This window comes from Leptodactylus fuscus, unplaced genomic scaffold (assembly GCF_031893055.1).
Source record: "Leptodactylus fuscus isolate aLepFus1 unplaced genomic scaffold, aLepFus1.hap2 HAP2_SCAFFOLD_1074, whole genome shotgun sequence".
Lineage (NCBI taxonomy): Eukaryota > Metazoa > Chordata > Amphibia > Anura > Leptodactylidae > Leptodactylus > Leptodactylus fuscus.
Genome location: NW_027439896.1, coordinates 25,550 through 40,133, shown reverse-complemented (window position 1 = coordinate 40,133; position 14,584 = coordinate 25,550). Strand labels below are relative to the sequence as shown.

General features: G+C 41.9%; 18 non-coding genes across 18 annotated transcripts; all 18 read left to right on the top strand.

Moving 5' to 3' along the window:
* The first annotated feature begins 237 nt into the window (after positions 1 to 237).
* Positions 238 to 428, top strand: LOC142186601 (U2 spliceosomal RNA). The gene has a single exon (XR_012712173.1). It is a non-coding gene; the product is annotated as a U2 spliceosomal RNA (small nuclear RNA).
* Positions 429 to 1,037: 609 nt separating this feature from the next.
* On the top strand, positions 1,038 to 1,228 carry LOC142186600 (U2 spliceosomal RNA). Its single transcript, XR_012712172.1, has one exon. It is a non-coding gene; the product is annotated as a U2 spliceosomal RNA (small nuclear RNA).
* A 609-nt stretch (positions 1,229 to 1,837) lies between these two features.
* LOC142186599 (U2 spliceosomal RNA) lies at positions 1,838 to 2,028 on the top strand. Its single transcript, XR_012712171.1, has one exon. It is a non-coding gene; the product is annotated as a U2 spliceosomal RNA (small nuclear RNA).
* Positions 2,029 to 2,637: 609 nt separating this feature from the next.
* LOC142186598 (U2 spliceosomal RNA) lies at positions 2,638 to 2,828 on the top strand. The gene has a single exon (XR_012712170.1). It is a non-coding gene; the product is annotated as a U2 spliceosomal RNA (small nuclear RNA).
* A 609-nt stretch (positions 2,829 to 3,437) lies between these two features.
* LOC142186597 (U2 spliceosomal RNA) lies at positions 3,438 to 3,628 on the top strand. Its single transcript, XR_012712169.1, has one exon. It is a non-coding gene; the product is annotated as a U2 spliceosomal RNA (small nuclear RNA).
* Positions 3,629 to 4,240: 612 nt separating this feature from the next.
* Positions 4,241 to 4,431, top strand: LOC142186595 (U2 spliceosomal RNA). Its single transcript, XR_012712167.1, has one exon. It is a non-coding gene; the product is annotated as a U2 spliceosomal RNA (small nuclear RNA).
* Positions 4,432 to 5,040: 609 nt separating this feature from the next.
* Positions 5,041 to 5,231, top strand: LOC142186594 (U2 spliceosomal RNA). The gene has a single exon (XR_012712166.1). It is a non-coding gene; the product is annotated as a U2 spliceosomal RNA (small nuclear RNA).
* Positions 5,232 to 5,840: 609 nt separating this feature from the next.
* LOC142186593 (U2 spliceosomal RNA) lies at positions 5,841 to 6,031 on the top strand. Its single transcript, XR_012712165.1, has one exon. It is a non-coding gene; the product is annotated as a U2 spliceosomal RNA (small nuclear RNA).
* Positions 6,032 to 6,640: 609 nt separating this feature from the next.
* LOC142186592 (U2 spliceosomal RNA) lies at positions 6,641 to 6,831 on the top strand. Its single transcript, XR_012712164.1, has one exon. It is a non-coding gene; the product is annotated as a U2 spliceosomal RNA (small nuclear RNA).
* Positions 6,832 to 7,440: 609 nt separating this feature from the next.
* Positions 7,441 to 7,631, top strand: LOC142186591 (U2 spliceosomal RNA). Its single transcript, XR_012712163.1, has one exon. It is a non-coding gene; the product is annotated as a U2 spliceosomal RNA (small nuclear RNA).
* A 609-nt stretch (positions 7,632 to 8,240) lies between these two features.
* Positions 8,241 to 8,431, top strand: LOC142186590 (U2 spliceosomal RNA). Its single transcript, XR_012712162.1, has one exon. It is a non-coding gene; the product is annotated as a U2 spliceosomal RNA (small nuclear RNA).
* A 609-nt stretch (positions 8,432 to 9,040) lies between these two features.
* On the top strand, positions 9,041 to 9,231 carry LOC142186589 (U2 spliceosomal RNA). Its single transcript, XR_012712161.1, has one exon. It is a non-coding gene; the product is annotated as a U2 spliceosomal RNA (small nuclear RNA).
* A 613-nt stretch (positions 9,232 to 9,844) lies between these two features.
* LOC142186588 (U2 spliceosomal RNA) lies at positions 9,845 to 10,035 on the top strand. The gene has a single exon (XR_012712160.1). It is a non-coding gene; the product is annotated as a U2 spliceosomal RNA (small nuclear RNA).
* Positions 10,036 to 10,644: 609 nt separating this feature from the next.
* On the top strand, positions 10,645 to 10,835 carry LOC142186587 (U2 spliceosomal RNA). Its single transcript, XR_012712159.1, has one exon. It is a non-coding gene; the product is annotated as a U2 spliceosomal RNA (small nuclear RNA).
* Positions 10,836 to 11,444: 609 nt separating this feature from the next.
* Positions 11,445 to 11,635, top strand: LOC142186584 (U2 spliceosomal RNA). Its single transcript, XR_012712158.1, has one exon. It is a non-coding gene; the product is annotated as a U2 spliceosomal RNA (small nuclear RNA).
* A 608-nt stretch (positions 11,636 to 12,243) lies between these two features.
* Positions 12,244 to 12,434, top strand: LOC142186582 (U2 spliceosomal RNA). The gene has a single exon (XR_012712156.1). It is a non-coding gene; the product is annotated as a U2 spliceosomal RNA (small nuclear RNA).
* Positions 12,435 to 13,043: 609 nt separating this feature from the next.
* On the top strand, positions 13,044 to 13,230 carry LOC142186602 (U2 spliceosomal RNA). The gene has a single exon (XR_012712174.1). It is a non-coding gene; the product is annotated as a U2 spliceosomal RNA (small nuclear RNA).
* Positions 13,231 to 13,840: 610 nt separating this feature from the next.
* On the top strand, positions 13,841 to 14,033 carry LOC142186603 (U2 spliceosomal RNA). The gene has a single exon (XR_012712175.1). It is a non-coding gene; the product is annotated as a U2 spliceosomal RNA (small nuclear RNA).
* The last annotated feature ends 551 nt before the right edge of the window (positions 14,034 to 14,584 follow it).

The window sequence follows — 14,584 nt, the reverse complement described above, 5'->3', positions numbered from 1 at the left end:
TAAGATAACATTTGCACATGTCACTTTGCCTTGCACAAAAGTTTTTCTTTTCTTTTTTTTCACTTTTGGTGGCAGGTAGGGAAAACCTGCACAAGCTAATTGATTTCTACTTCATTAAGGGAAAGGAAAAAAAAAACAAAAAAAAAAACCAAAATAGGGCTGCAGCAGCATGGTGCACACCTTGAGCGGTGCACAGTGAACACGGAAGGGCGCCAGAACAGGTGCCGAGCGCTTGCCATCGCTTCTCGGCCTTATGGCTAAGATCAAGTGTAGTATCTGTTCTTATCAGTTTAATATCTGATACGTCCCCTATCTGGGGACCATATATTAAATGGATTTTTAGAACAGGGAGCTGGAATCGGAGCTTGCTCTGTCCACTCCACGCATTGACCTGGTATTGCATTACTTCCAGGATCGGTGCACCCCTTTCCAATTCAGTTGAAAGAAAGAGACAGAGGACTGACCGACCAACAGAGAAGATTGCTGCACCTGGCAAGCTAGCAAAGAGAAAATTGACAGTTGGACGTGGCCTGATGCTGTGACTGACTCTACCTGAAAGGTACTTCATTAATTATTTTCTTTGATTGATTGATTGATTGATTGATTGCAAATGACATTACTGCTGCAAAGTGTCTGATTTGCTGCCATTTTATTCAATTTTAAATGCATTGAATTCTTTTAAAATTTTTGGGCATAAATTTATTTCTGAACTTGCACTTGACCGGACACTTGAATGGGTGTGGTCAAACGGTGGGAGTGGTTTATGCAGATTCGCAAAATTCGGCAAAATCCGCTGGCGTCACAAGATAACATTTGCACATGTCACTTTGCCTTGCACAAAAGTTTTTCTTTTCTTTTTTTTCACTTTTGGTGGCAGGTAGGGAAAACCTGCACAAGCTAATTGATTTCTACTTCATTAAGGGAAAGGAAAAAAAAACAAAAAAAAAACCAAAATAGGGCTGCAGCAGCATGGTGCACACCTTGAGCGGTGCACAGTGAACACGGAAGGGCGCCAGAACAGGTGCCGAGCGCTTGCCATCGCTTCTCGGCCTTATGGCTAAGATCAAGTGTAGTATCTGTTCTTATCAGTTTAATATCTGATACGTCCCCTATCTGGGGACCATATATTAAATGGATTTTTAGAACAGGGAGCTGGAATCGGAGCTTGCTCTGTCCACTCCACGCATTGACCTGGTATTGCATTACTTCCAGGATCGGTGCACCCCTTTCCAATTCAGTTGAAAGAAAGAGACAGAGGACTGACCGACCAACAGAGAAGATTGCTGCACCTGGCAAGCTAGCAAAGAGAAAATTGACAGTTGGACGTGGCCTGATGCTGTGACTGACTCTACCTGAAAGGTACTTCATTAATTATTTTCTTTGATTGATTGATTGATTGATTGATTGCAAATGACATTACTGCTGCAAAGTGTCTGATTTGCTGCCATTTTATTCAATTTTAAATGCATTGAATTCTTTTAAAATTTTTGGGCATAAATTTATTTCTGAACTTGCACTTGACCGGACACTTGAATGGGTGTGGTCAAACGGTGGGAGTGGTTTATGCAGATTCGCAAAATTCGGCAAAATCCGCTGGCGTCACAAGATAACATTTGCACATGTCACTTTGCCTTGCACAAAAGTTTTTCTTTTCTTTTTTTTCACTTTTGGTGGCAGGTAGGGAAAACCTGCACAAGCTAATTGATTTCTACTTCATTAAGGGAAAGGAAAAAAAAACAAAAAAAAAACCAAAATAGGGCTGCAGCAGCATGGTGCACACCTTGAGCGGTGCACAGTGAACACGGAAGGGCGCCAGAACAGGTGCCGAGCGCTTGCCATCGCTTCTCGGCCTTATGGCTAAGATCAAGTGTAGTATCTGTTCTTATCAGTTTAATATCTGATACGTCCCCTATCTGGGGACCATATATTAAATGGATTTTTAGAACAGGGAGCTGGAATCGGAGCTTGCTCTGTCCACTCCACGCATTGACCTGGTATTGCATTACTTCCAGGATCGGTGCACCCCTTTCCAATTCAGTTGAAAGAAAGAGACAGAGGACTGACCGACCAACAGAGAAGATTGCTGCACCTGGCAAGCTAGCAAAGAGAAAATTGACAGTTGGACGTGGCCTGATGCTGTGACTGACTCTACCTGAAAGGTACTTCATTAATTATTTTCTTTGATTGATTGATTGATTGATTGATTGCAAATGACATTACTGCTGCAAAGTGTCTGATTTGCTGCCATTTTATTCAATTTTAAATGCATTGAATTCTTTTAAAATTTTTGGGCATAAATTTATTTCTGAACTTGCACTTGACCGGACACTTGAATGGGTGTGGTCAAACGGTGGGAGTGGTTTATGCAGATTCGCAAAATTCGGCAAAATCCGCTGGCGTCACAAGATAACATTTGCACATGTCACTTTGCCTTGCACAAAAGTTTTTCTTTTCTTTTTTTTCACTTTTGGTGGCAGGTAGGGAAAACCTGCACAAGCTAATTGATTTCTACTTCATTAAGGGAAAGGAAAAAAAAACAAAAAAAAAACCAAAATAGGGCTGCAGCAGCATGGTGCACACCTTGAGCGGTGCACAGTGAACACGGAAGGGCGCCAGAACAGGTGCCGAGCGCTTGCCATCGCTTCTCGGCCTTATGGCTAAGATCAAGTGTAGTATCTGTTCTTATCAGTTTAATATCTGATACGTCCCCTATCTGGGGACCATATATTAAATGGATTTTTAGAACAGGGAGCTGGAATCGGAGCTTGCTCTGTCCACTCCACGCATTGACCTGGTATTGCATTACTTCCAGGATCGGTGCACCCCTTTCCAATTCAGTTGAAAGAAAGAGACAGAGGACTGACCGACCAACAGAGAAGATTGCTGCACCTGGCAAGCTAGCAAAGAGAAAATTGACAGTTGGACGTGGCCTGATGCTGTGACTGACTCTACCTGAAAGGTACTTCATTAATTATTTTCTTTGATTGATTGATTGATTGATTGATTGCAAATGACATTACTGCTGCAAAGTGTCTGATTTGCTGCCATTTTATTCAATTTTAAATGCATTGAATTCTTTTAAAATTTTTGGGCATAAATTTATTTCTGAACTTGCACTTGACCGGACACTTGAATGGGTGTGGTCAAACGGTGGGAGTGGTTTATGCAGATTCGCAAAATTCGGCAAAATCCGCTGGCGTCACAAGATAACATTTGCACATGTCACTTTGCCTTGCACAAAAGTTTTTCTTTTCTTTTTTTTCACTTTTGGTGGCAGGTAGGGAAAACCTGCACAAGCTAATTGATTTCTACTTCATTAAGGGAAAGGAAAAAAAAACAAAAAAAAAACCAAAATAGGGCTGCAGCAGCATGGTGCACACCTTGAGCGGTGCACAGTGAACACGGAAGGGCGCCAGAACAGGTGCCGAGCGCTTGCCATCGCTTCTCGGCCTTATGGCTAAGATCAAGTGTAGTATCTGTTCTTATCAGTTTAATATCTGATACGTCCCCTATCTGGGGACCATATATTAAATGGATTTTTAGAACAGGGAGCTGGAATCGGAGCTTGCTCTGTCCACTCCACGCATTGACCTGGTATTGCATTACTTCCAGGATCGGTGCACCCCTTTCCAATTCAGTTGAAAGAAAGAGACAGAGGACTGACCGACCAACAGAGAAGATTGCTGCACCTGGCAAGCTAGCAAAGAGAAAATTGACAGTTGGACGTGGCCTGATGCTGTGACTGACTCTACCTGAAAGGTACTTCATTAATTATTTTCTTTGATTGATTGATTGATTGATTGATTGATTGCAAATGACATTACTGCTGCAAAGTGTCTGATTTGCTGCCATTTTATTCAATTTTAAATGCATTGAATTCTTTTAAAATTTTTGGGCATAAATTTATTTCTGAACTTGCACTTGACCGGACACTTGAATGGGTGTGGTCAAACGGTGGGAGTGGTTTATGCAGATTCGCAAAATTCGGCAAAATCCGCTGGCGTCACAAGATAACATTTGCACATGTCACTTTGCCTTGCACAAAAGTTTTTCTTTTCTTTTTTTTCACTTTTGGTGGCAGGTAGGGAAAACCTGCACAAGCTAATTGATTTCTACTTCATTAAGGGAAAGGAAAAAAAAACAAAAAAAAACCAAAATAGGGCTGCAGCAGCATGGTGCACACCTTGAGCGGTGCACAGTGAACACGGAAGGGCGCCAGAACAGGTGCCGAGCGCTTGCCATCGCTTCTCGGCCTTATGGCTAAGATCAAGTGTAGTATCTGTTCTTATCAGTTTAATATCTGATACGTCCCCTATCTGGGGACCATATATTAAATGGATTTTTAGAACAGGGAGCTGGAATCGGAGCTTGCTCTGTCCACTCCACGCATTGACCTGGTATTGCATTACTTCCAGGATCGGTGCACCCCTTTCCAATTCAGTTGAAAGAAAGAGACAGAGGACTGACCGACCAACAGAGAAGATTGCTGCACCTGGCAAGCTAGCAAAGAGAAAATTGACAGTTGGACGTGGCCTGATGCTGTGACTGACTCTACCTGAAAGGTACTTCATTAATTATTTTCTTTGATTGATTGATTGATTGATTGATTGCAAATGACATTACTGCTGCAAAGTGTCTGATTTGCTGCCATTTTATTCAATTTTAAATGCATTGAATTCTTTTAAAATTTTTGGGCATAAATTTATTTCTGAACTTGCACTTGACCGGACACTTGAATGGGTGTGGTCAAACGGTGGGAGTGGTTTATGCAGATTCGCAAAATTCGGCAAAATCCGCTGGCGTCACAAGATAACATTTGCACATGTCACTTTGCCTTGCACAAAAGTTTTTCTTTTCTTTTTTTTCACTTTTGGTGGCAGGTAGGGAAAACCTGCACAAGCTAATTGATTTCTACTTCATTAAGGGAAAGGAAAAAAAAACAAAAAAAAAACCAAAATAGGGCTGCAGCAGCATGGTGCACACCTTGAGCGGTGCACAGTGAACACGGAAGGGCGCCAGAACAGGTGCCGAGCGCTTGCCATCGCTTCTCGGCCTTATGGCTAAGATCAAGTGTAGTATCTGTTCTTATCAGTTTAATATCTGATACGTCCCCTATCTGGGGACCATATATTAAATGGATTTTTAGAACAGGGAGCTGGAATCGGAGCTTGCTCTGTCCACTCCACGCATTGACCTGGTATTGCATTACTTCCAGGATCGGTGCACCCCTTTCCAATTCAGTTGAAAGAAAGAGACAGAGGACTGACCGACCAACAGAGAAGATTGCTGCACCTGGCAAGCTAGCAAAGAGAAAATTGACAGTTGGACGTGGCCTGATGCTGTGACTGACTCTACCTGAAAGGTACTTCATTAATTATTTTCTTTGATTGATTGATTGATTGATTGATTGCAAATGACATTACTGCTGCAAAGTGTCTGATTTGCTGCCATTTTATTCAATTTTAAATGCATTGAATTCTTTTAAAATTTTTGGGCATAAATTTATTTCTGAACTTGCACTTGACCGGACACTTGAATGGGTGTGGTCAAACGGTGGGAGTGGTTTATGCAGATTCGCAAAATTCGGCAAAATCCGCTGGCGTCACAAGATAACATTTGCACATGTCACTTTGCCTTGCACAAAAGTTTTTCTTTTCTTTTTTTTCACTTTTGGTGGCAGGTAGGGAAAACCTGCACAAGCTAATTGATTTCTACTTCATTAAGGGAAAGGAAAAAAAAACAAAAAAAAAACCAAAATAGGGCTGCAGCAGCATGGTGCACACCTTGAGCGGTGCACAGTGAACACGGAAGGGCGCCAGAACAGGTGCCGAGCGCTTGCCATCGCTTCTCGGCCTTATGGCTAAGATCAAGTGTAGTATCTGTTCTTATCAGTTTAATATCTGATACGTCCCCTATCTGGGGACCATATATTAAATGGATTTTTAGAACAGGGAGCTGGAATCGGAGCTTGCTCTGTCCACTCCACGCATTGACCTGGTATTGCATTACTTCCAGGATCGGTGCACCCCTTTCCAATTCAGTTGAAAGAAAGAGACAGAGGACTGACCGACCAACAGAGAAGATTGCTGCACCTGGCAAGCTAGCAAAGAGAAAATTGACAGTTGGACGTGGCCTGATGCTGTGACTGACTCTACCTGAAAGGTACTTCATTAATTATTTTCTTTGATTGATTGATTGATTGATTGATTGCAAATGACATTACTGCTGCAAAGTGTCTGATTTGCTGCCATTTTATTCAATTTTAAATGCATTGAATTCTTTTAAAATTTTTGGGCATAAATTTATTTCTGAACTTGCACTTGACCGGACACTTGAATGGGTGTGGTCAAACGGTGGGAGTGGTTTATGCAGATTCGCAAAATTCGGCAAAATCCGCTGGCGTCACAAGATAACATTTGCACATGTCACTTTGCCTTGCACAAAAGTTTTTCTTTTCTTTTTTTTCACTTTTGGTGGCAGGTAGGGAAAACCTGCACAAGCTAATTGATTTCTACTTCATTAAGGGAAAGGAAAAAAAAACAAAAAAAAAACCAAAATAGGGCTGCAGCAGCATGGTGCACACCTTGAGCGGTGCACAGTGAACACGGAAGGGCGCCAGAACAGGTGCCGAGCGCTTGCCATCGCTTCTCGGCCTTATGGCTAAGATCAAGTGTAGTATCTGTTCTTATCAGTTTAATATCTGATACGTCCCCTATCTGGGGACCATATATTAAATGGATTTTTAGAACAGGGAGCTGGAATCGGAGCTTGCTCTGTCCACTCCACGCATTGACCTGGTATTGCATTACTTCCAGGATCGGTGCACCCCTTTCCAATTCAGTTGAAAGAAAGAGACAGAGGACTGACCGACCAACAGAGAAGATTGCTGCACCTGGCAAGCTAGCAAAGAGAAAATTGACAGTTGGACGTGGCCTGATGCTGTGACTGACTCTACCTGAAAGGTACTTCATTAATTATTTTCTTTGATTGATTGATTGATTGATTGATTGCAAATGACATTACTGCTGCAAAGTGTCTGATTTGCTGCCATTTTATTCAATTTTAAATGCATTGAATTCTTTTAAAATTTTTGGGCATAAATTTATTTCTGAACTTGCACTTGACCGGACACTTGAATGGGTGTGGTCAAACGGTGGGAGTGGTTTATGCAGATTCGCAAAATTCGGCAAAATCCGCTGGCGTCACAAGATAACATTTGCACATGTCACTTTGCCTTGCACAAAAGTTTTTCTTTTCTTTTTTTTCACTTTTGGTGGCAGGTAGGGAAAACCTGCACAAGCTAATTGATTTCTACTTCATTAAGGGAAAGGAAAAAAAAACAAAAAAAAAACCAAAATAGGGCTGCAGCAGCATGGTGCACACCTTGAGCGGTGCACAGTGAACACGGAAGGGCGCCAGAACAGGTGCCGAGCGCTTGCCATCGCTTCTCGGCCTTATGGCTAAGATCAAGTGTAGTATCTGTTCTTATCAGTTTAATATCTGATACGTCCCCTATCTGGGGACCATATATTAAATGGATTTTTAGAACAGGGAGCTGGAATCGGAGCTTGCTCTGTCCACTCCACGCATTGACCTGGTATTGCATTACTTCCAGGATCGGTGCACCCCTTTCCAATTCAGTTGAAAGAAAGAGACAGAGGACTGACCGACCAACAGAGAAGATTGCTGCACCTGGCAAGCTAGCAAAGAGAAAATTGACAGTTGGACGTGGCCTGATGCTGTGACTGACTCTACCTGAAAGGTACTTCATTAATTATTTTCTTTGATTGATTGATTGATTGATTGATTGCAAATGACATTACTGCTGCAAAGTGTCTGATTTGCTGCCATTTTATTCAATTTTAAATGCATTGAATTCTTTTAAAATTTTTGGGCATAAATTTATTTCTGAACTTGCACTTGACCGGACACTTGAATGGGTGTGGTCAAACGGTGGGAGTGGTTTATGCAGATTCGCAAAATTCGGCAAAATCCGCTGGCGTCACAAGATAACATTTGCACATGTCACTTTGCCTTGCACAAAAGTTTTTCTTTTCTTTTTTTTCACTTTTGGTGGCAGGTAGGGAAAACCTGCACAAGCTAATTGATTTCTACTTCATTAAGGGAAAGGAAAAAAAAACAAAAAAAAAACCAAAATAGGGCTGCAGCAGCATGGTGCACACCTTGAGCGGTGCACAGTGAACACGGAAGGGCGCCAGAACAGGTGCCGAGCGCTTGCCATCGCTTCTCGGCCTTATGGCTAAGATCAAGTGTAGTATCTGTTCTTATCAGTTTAATATCTGATACGTCCCCTATCTGGGGACCATATATTAAATGGATTTTTAGAACAGGGAGCTGGAATCGGAGCTTGCTCTGTCCACTCCACGCATTGACCTGGTATTGCATTACTTCCAGGATCGGTGCACCCCTTTCCAATTCAGTTGAAAGAAAGAGACAGAGGACTGACCGACCAACAGAGAAGATTGCTGCACCTGGCAAGCTAGCAAAGAGAAAATTGACAGTTGGACGTGGCCTGATGCTGTGACTGACTCTACCTGAAAGGTACTTCATTAATTATTTTCTTTGATTGATTGATTGATTGATTGATTGCAAATGACATTACTGCTGCAAAGTGTCTGATTTGCTGCCATTTTATTCAATTTTAAATGCATTGAATTCTTTTAAAATTTTTGGGCATAAATTTATTTCTGAACTTGCACTTGACCGGACACTTGAATGGGTGTGGTCAAACGGTGGGAGTGGTTTATGCAGATTCGCAAAATTCGGCAAAATCCGCTGGCGTCACAAGATAACATTTGCACATGTCACTTTGCCTTGCACAAAAGTTTTTCTTTTCTTTTTTTTCACTTTTGGTGGCAGGTAGGGAAAACCTGCACAAGCTAATTGATTTCTACTTCATTAAGGGAAAGGAAAAAAAAACAAAAAAAAAACCAAAATAGGGCTGCAGCAGCATGGTGCACACCTTGAGCGGTGCACAGTGAACACGGAAGGGCGCCAGAACAGGTGCCGAGCGCTTGCCATCGCTTCTCGGCCTTATGGCTAAGATCAAGTGTAGTATCTGTTCTTATCAGTTTAATATCTGATACGTCCCCTATCTGGGGACCATATATTAAATGGATTTTTAGAACAGGGAGCTGGAATCGGAGCTTGCTCTGTCCACTCCACGCATTGACCTGGTATTGCATTACTTCCAGGATCGGTGCACCCCTTTCCAATTCAGTTGAAAGAAAGAGACAGAGGACTGACCGACCAACAGAGAAGATTGCTGCACCTGGCAAGCTAGCAAAGAGAAAATTGACAGTTGGACGTGGCCTGATGCTGTGACTGACTCTACCTGAAAGGTACTTCATTAATTATTTTCTTTGATTGATTGATTGATTGATTGATTGATTGCAAATGACATTACTGCTGCAAAGTGTCTGATTTGCTGCCATTTTATTCAATTTTAAATGCATTGAATTCTTTTAAAATTTTTGGGCATAAATTTATTTCTGAACTTGCACTTGACCGGACACTTGAATGGGTGTGGTCAAACGGTGGGAGTGGTTTATGCAGATTCGCAAAATTCGGCAAAATCCGCTGGCGTCACAAGATAACATTTGCACATGTCACTTTGCCTTGCACAAAAGTTTTTCTTTTCTTTTTTTTCACTTTTGGTGGCAGGTAGGGAAAACCTGCACAAGCTAATTGATTTCTACTTCATTAAGGGAAAGGAAAAAAAAACAAAAAAAAAACCAAAATAGGGCTGCAGCAGCATGGTGCACACCTTGAGCGGTGCACAGTGAACACGGAAGGGCGCCAGAACAGGTGCCGAGCGCTTGCCATCGCTTCTCGGCCTTATGGCTAAGATCAAGTGTAGTATCTGTTCTTATCAGTTTAATATCTGATACGTCCCCTATCTGGGGACCATATATTAAATGGATTTTTAGAACAGGGAGCTGGAATCGGAGCTTGCTCTGTCCACTCCACGCATTGACCTGGTATTGCATTACTTCCAGGATCGGTGCACCCCTTTCCAATTCAGTTGAAAGAAAGAGACAGAGGACTGACCGACCAACAGAGAAGATTGCTGCACCTGGCAAGCTAGCAAAGAGAAAATTGACAGTTGGACGTGGCCTGATGCTGTGACTGACTCTACCTGAAAGGTACTTCATTAATTATTTTCTTTGATTGATTGATTGATTGATTGATTGCAAATGACATTACTGCTGCAAAGTGTCTGATTTGCTGCCATTTTATTCAATTTTAAATGCATTGAATTCTTTTAAAATTTTTGGGCATAAATTTATTTCTGAACTTGCACTTGACCGGACACTTGAATGGGTGTGGTCAAACGGTGGGAGTGGTTTATGCAGATTCGCAAAATTCGGCAAAATCCGCTGGCGTCACAAGATAACATTTGCACATGTCACTTTGCCTTGCACAAAAGTTTTTCTTTTCTTTTTTTTCACTTTTGGTGGCAGGTAGGGAAAACCTGCACAAGCTAATTGATTTCTACTTCATTAAGGGAAAGGAAAAAAAAACAAAAAAAAAACCAAAATAGGGCTGCAGCAGCATGGTGCACACCTTGAGCGGTGCACAGTGAACACGGAAGGGCGCCAGAACAGGTGCCGAGCGCTTGCCATCGCTTCTCGGCCTTATGGCTAAGATCAAGTGTAGTATCTGTTCTTATCAGTTTAATATCTGATACGTCCCCTATCTGGGGACCATATATTAAATGGATTTTTAGAACAGGGAGCTGGAATCGGAGCTTGCTCTGTCCACTCCACGCATTGACCTGGTATTGCATTACTTCCAGGATCGGTGCACCCCTTTCCAATTCAGTTGAAAGAAAGAGACAGAGGACTGACCGACCAACAGAGAAGATTGCTGCACCTGGCAAGCTAGCAAAGAGAAAATTGACAGTTGGACGTGGCCTGATGCTGTGACTGACTCTACCTGAAAGGTACTTCATTAATTATTTTCTTTGATTGATTGATTGATTGATTGATTGCAAATGACATTACTGCTGCAAAGTGTCTGATTTGCTGCCATTTTATTCAATTTTAAATGCATTGAATTCTTTTAAAATTTTTGGGCATAAATTTATTTCTGAACTTGCACTTGACCGGACACTTGAATGGGTGTGGTCAAACGGTGGGAGTGGTTTATGCAGATTCGCAAAATTCGGCAAAATCCGCTGGCGTCACAAGATAACATTTGCACATGTCACTTTGCCTTGCACAAAAGTTTTTCTTTTCTTTTTTTTCACTTTTGGTGGCAGGTAGGGAAAACCTGCACAAGCTAATTGATTTCTACTTCATTAAGGGAAAGGAAAAAAAAACAAAAAAAAAACCAAAATAGGGCTGCAGCAGCATGGTGCACACCTTGAGCGGTGCACAGTGAACACGGAAGGGCGCCAGAACAGGTGCCGAGCGCTTGCCATCGCTTCTCGGCCTTATGGCTAAGATCAAGTGTAGTATCTGTTCTTATCAGTTTAATATCTGATACGTCCCCTATCTGGGGACCATATATTAAATGGATTTTTAGAACAGGGAGCTGGAATCGGAGCTTGCTCTGTCCACTCCACGCATTGACCTGGTATTGCATTACTTCCAGGATCGGTGCACCCCTTTCCAATTCAGTTGAAAGAAAGAGACAGAGGACTGACCGACCAACAGAGAAGATTGCTGCACCTGGCAAGCTAGCAAAGAGAAAATTGACAGTTGGACGTGGCCTGATGCTGTGACTGACTCTACCTGAAAGTACTTCATTAATTATTTTCTTTGATTGATTGATTGATTGATTGATTGCAAATGACATTACTGCTGCAAAGTGTCTGATTTGCTGCCATTTTATTCAATTTTAAATGCATTGAATTCTTTTAAAATTTTTGGGCATAAATTTATTTCTGAACTTGCACTTGACCGGACACTTGAATGGGTGTGGTCAAACGGTGGGAGTGGTTTATGCAGATTCGCAAAATTCGGCAAAATCCGCTGGCGTCACAAGATAACATTTGCACATGTCACTTTGCCTTGCACAAAAGTTTTTCTTTTCTTTTTTTTCACTTTTGGTGGCAGGTAGGGAAAACCTGCACAAGCTAATTGATTTCTACTTCATTAAGGGAAAGGAAAAAAAAACAAAAAAAAAACCAAAATAGGGCTGCAGCAGCATGGTGCACACCTTGAGCGGTGCACAGTGAACACGGAAGGGCGCCAGAACAGGTGCCGAGCGCTTGCCATCGCTTCTCGGCCTTATGGCTAAGATCAAGTGTAGTATCTGTTCTTATCAGTTTAATATCTGATACGTCCCCTATCTGGGGACCATATATTAAATGGATTTTTAGAACAGGGAGCTGGAATCGGAGCTTGCTCTGTCCACTCCACGCATTGACCTGGTATTGCATTACTTCCAGGATCGGTGCACCCCTTTCCAATTCAGTTGAAAGAAAGAGACAGAGGACTGACCGACCAACAGAGAAGATTGCTGCACCTGGCAAGCTAGCAAAGAGAAAATTGACAGTTGGACGTGGCCTGATGCTGTGACTGACTCTACCTGAAAGGTACTTCATTAATTATTTTCTTTGATTGATTGATTGATTGATTGATTGCAAATGACATTACTGCTGCAAAGTGTCTGATTTGCTGCCATTTTATTCAATTTTAAATGCATTGAATTCTTTTAAAATTTTTGGGCATAAATTTATTTCTGAACTTGCACTTGACCGGACACTTGAATGGGTGTGGTCAAACGGTGGGAGTGGTTTATGCAGATTCGCAAAATTCGGCAAAATCCGCTGGCGTCACAAGATAACATTTGCACATGTCACTTTGCCTTGCACAAAAGTTTTTCTTTTCTTTTTTTTCACTTTTGGTGGCAGGTAGGGAAAACCTGCACAAGCTAATTGATTTCTACTTCATTAAGGGAAAGGAAAAAAAAACAAAAAAAAAACCAAAATAGGGCTGCAGCAGCATGGTGCACACCTTGAGCGGTGCACAGTGAACACGGAAGGGCGCCAGAACAGGTGCCGAGCGCTTGCCATCGCTTCTCGGCCTTATGGCTAAGATCAAGTGTAGTATCTGTTCTTATCAGTTTAATATCTGATACGTCCCCTATCTGGGGATTATTAAATGGATTTTTAGAACAGGGAGCTGGAATCGGAGCTTGCTCTGTCCACTCCACGCATTGACCTGGTATTGCATTACTTCCAGGATCGGTGCACCCCTTTCCAATTCAGTTGAAAGAAAGAGACAGAGGACTGACCGACCAACAGAGAAGATTGCTGCACCTGGCAAGCTAGCAAGAGAAAATTGACAGTTGGACGTGGCCTGATGCTGTGACTGACTCTACCTGAAAGGTACTTCATTAATTATTTTCTTTGATTGATTGATTGATTGATTGATTGCAAATGACATTACTGCTGCAAAGTGTCTGATTTGCTGCCATTTTATTCAATTTTAAATGCATTGAATTCTTTTAAAATTTTTGGGCATAAATTTATTTCTGAACTTGCACTTGACCGGACACTTGAATGGGTGTGGTCAAACGGTGGGAGTGGTTTATGCAGATTCGCAAAATTCGGCAAAATCCGCTGGCGTCACAAGATAACATTTGCACATGTCACTTTGCCTTGCACAAAAGTTTTTCTTTTCTTTTTTTTCACTTTTGGTGGCAGGTAGGGAAAAACCTGCACAAGCTAATTGATTTCTACTTCATTAAGGGAAAGGAAAAAAAAAACAAAAAAAAAACCAAAATAGGGCTGCAGCAGCATGGTGCACACCTTGAGCGGTGCACAGTGAACACGGAAGGGCGCCAGAACAGGTGCCGAGCGCTTGCCATCGCTTCTCGGCCTTATGGCTAAGATCAAGTGTAGTATCTGTTCTTATCAGTTTAATATCTGATACGTCCCCCTATCTGGGGACCATATATTAAATGGATTTTTAGAACAGGGAGCTGGAATCGGAGCTTGCTCTGTCCACTCCCACGCATTGACCTGGTATTGCATTACTTCCAGGATCGGTGCACCCCTTTCCAATTCAGTTGAAAGAAAGAGACAGAGGACTGACCGACCAACAGAGAAGATTGCTGCACCTGGCAAGCTAGCAAAGAGAAAATTGACAGTTGGACGTGGCCTGATGCTGTGACTGACTCTACCTGAAAGGTACTTCATTAATTATTTTCTTTGATTGATTGATTGATTGATTGATTGCAAATGACATTACTGCTGCAAAGTGTCTGATTTGCTGCCATTTTATTCAATTTTAAATGCATTGAATTCTTTTAAAATTTTTGGGCATAAATTTATTTCTGAACTTGCACTTGACCGGACACTTGAATGGGTGTGGTCAAACGGTGGGAGTGGTTTATGCAGATTCGCAAAATTCGGCAAAATCCGCTGGCGTCACAAGATAACATTTGCACATGTCACTTTGCCTTGCACAAAAGTTTTTCTTTTCTTTTTTTTCACTTTTGGTGGCAGGTAGGGAAAACCTGCACAAGCTAATTGATTTCTACTTCATTAAGGGAAAGGAAAAAAAAACAAAAAAAAAAAACCAAAATAGGGCTGCAGCAGCATGGTGCA